This window comes from Melospiza georgiana, chromosome 1 (assembly GCF_028018845.1).
Source record: "Melospiza georgiana isolate bMelGeo1 chromosome 1, bMelGeo1.pri, whole genome shotgun sequence".
NCBI classification, from domain to species: domain Eukaryota; kingdom Metazoa; phylum Chordata; class Aves; order Passeriformes; family Passerellidae; genus Melospiza; species Melospiza georgiana.
The window spans coordinates 142,885,865-142,888,908 of NC_080430.1; positions in this window are offsets into that span (position 1 = coordinate 142,885,865).

The window sequence follows — 3,044 nt, forward strand, 5'->3', positions numbered from 1 at the left end:
TGTGCAGAATCCTTCTCATGCAGCAGTTTTGTTCTTGGGCAGAGTCATGTCCCTCTGTCATTGCCGTGCTCAAGCCCTCCATGTCATTAAACCACCACCAAATGTCATTCACCTTCTTTCCCCAGTACACCTGCAGTTCTGCAGAGATGCAGTTTCCCCAGTGCAAACCCTCTGTTCTGGTGTCATCTTTCCCAGCTGTGTTACTTGTCCTTCCCCTTCTCCTCAGAGGTTGAGAGCATTGTGCATGCTGCACCTCCTCCAGCCACACCTAAACCTGTAATTTTGCATGCTGGGTATTGAAAGTATTTGTGCCTTACCTGTTTGCTTTGGCTAAAGACATTTTTGACTAGGAACTTGAAAGAAATGAGACAAAAATTGTTTATGTGAGGTAGTGCAGGCTGAGGATTAATTTAGCAGTATAACTGCAATGATCTGATGTCAGTGTGACAAATAGAGACCTAGATGATGAAAGAAGTCAAATAATCTGTGTATAAACCTTCCTTTATTCTAGCCTGGATTTTCTGAGAATGTGTATGTAACTATCTTTTTATATATTTTTCCCCTTCACCATTTGTTCCATTCCATGACTTCCAATGTGTGTCTGTCTTTGTGATAGACCTCAAGGCTCCTTTTGGACCACAAAGAAATGCATCTGGTTTTTTTGTGCAGCACTTGAAGCTAATGTTAATCCTTCCCTCAATTCCCTGGAACAAAGCCAAGCTTCTTAATGCTTCTTGGAAATGGCTTTGGGGGACTTTGATAATCAAGATTGCTTTTTTAGGAGCTACTTGGTACAAAAAATGCCTTTTGGAAATGGTCCTTCTGTTGAGGGCAGGCTGGGGCTGGGCAGGGTGTAGGAATGGCCTGGAGACATGAAGTCCTTGAGGGTCTGCTGAGCTCAGGGTACACAGAGAGCTGAGTGAGTGAGGTGGCACAGTGCCCTTGGGCTGTGCCAGTCTCTGCCCTCAGCTGCACAGGTGCTAGGGCTTGGGGCAGCACATCCCTCCTCCTGTGCACACCCTTGTCCTTGATCCTGCAGAGCTGCACAGAAGTGAATCAAAAGTATCACCCTGATACAGGGTGGCATTGGTTTGTGACAGCTTTAATATATTATTATATTCAACTGGGAAAAAATGGAAATGAGAAGAAACTAATGGTGATGAGAGGGAAAGAATAATCGACTAGAAAAAGTGTTGGGAAAAGGGGGGAAACATCTTTCTGACTTAAGTCCTAGAGCTTGCTCTTAACAGAATAAAGAAGTGGAAATGCATCTCTTAATTACCTGTGTTCAGGGACCCTTCCCTTCCAAAAAAAAAAAAAAAAAAAAAAAAAAAAAAAAAAAAAAAAAGAGAAGGGAAAGAAGTTAGAGGCAGAAAGGCAGAAATGAGAAGTGCAAAGGTTGTGAGCAGAGTGAGAAGTAGGGAGTAGAAATAGAACTGGAAAGTACTCTTGACAACTTATTTTTTCAGCTTTCTGAGCTTCAAAAAATCAGCATTAATTGGCCTTGATTGTATGTTCACGAGATGCATTTTAAAAAGTGTTGAAAACGTGTATGAAGTATTACTCCAGTCATTTGTGAATTAATTCTGATTGAGTAGCTGTTGTACTCTGAAGCCATCTGCTTGTTTTACTGCACCACAGCGTGAGTGATGTAGGACAACCAGAACGGGTTTCTAGACACACAAATGTCCTGTAGGTGTCAGCACTTCTCTTGCGATTTTCCTGATTTGCAGCAACAGGAGTGACAGGAAAAAACAGTGGATTGGTTTTTTTTGGTTGGTTGGTTTTTTTAAATTAAAAGTAGTCTAGTGGATAGTCTTTGCTACTGAACACTGTTGAAGCAAAGTTTTATATAATTAACAGGAACTAACAGGCAGAGCTCTCCTTACTGGATAAAGAGGCTTCAGAAAATTGACTTGGTTAAAATGCTACTTGCAGAATATCATATAGCTGTTTATAAAACTGTCTAAATAATAGGACTAAGCCTTTGGTAAATATTGAAACAAATGACACTCACCAGTTGTAATGTGCTCTGCCATATGTGCCAGCATCTCTGAGGTTAAGCATTAGCTCCAGGTTGTCAGAGTTCTGACTTCTGAAGCAGTCATGAACATGGAATGAGACACAGGACTTACATGCAGCTGGTTCACATTCATGTTTGTTCATCTGCTGTAAATCCAGCAAGGGCAGCCTTGCACCAACCCAGCCCTCCTGGGGCACTGGAGTCCAGCTCTGAAGGGTGACAGCAGTGAGTGAATGTGTGTGACTCAGGTGTCTGAGCACCATGGGGAACTGGGGTCTGACACACCTTGGAAGCAGGAGGAGAAATGTGGTTTAGCCCTGTGCTGTTTACAGAAGATTTATTTCATAATCATGGTTGGGAGGATGAAAGAGTTAATTTGAACCATCTTTTTAATGCATAGGAAGAAAATAGGCATGGAGCGCTCTCTCTCTCTTGGACTTGGAACTCTGAGCAACCTGGCAGGTCTGATGATATTAGCAAAGCCATTTGATTCAGAAGGAGATTTGGGATTTGTGTTCAGAAGACTGCTGAAGTTCAGTTTTGTAGCATTCCATGCTTTTCTTGCTCTACATTGAGCCTGGTTAGCAATTTGTCTAGGTTGTCTCTGTATTTCTGACCTCATGAATTACTAAAGAGCTCCTTTCCCTGACACTTGTTTTCAAGGCAGTCCAAGAAAGTATTAATAGCTGAATTTCCATAAGGATGTTTCTAAATATTGGTTTCTTTGGCTAAGGAGTGTGATTTTGTTGGCTCATGTTCTTCATTCGACCAACACTTCTTGCCCTCTTCCTGGAGAGCTGATGTCACAACTATGCAGAATATGTTCTGAGAGGACTGAGGGGATGTCAGTGACAAAACTGAAGGTTTATCCATGGTAGCACATGTGATAATATTTCAGAAGGGGGAATTATCCTGCATTTTTATCTCTAATCTTCAGCACAGATGCATCTGAGATCCATCATTGAACAGATGGCAGGATCTGTAATTCAAGCATTGAGTGCCTCCAGGATGCCTGTACAGG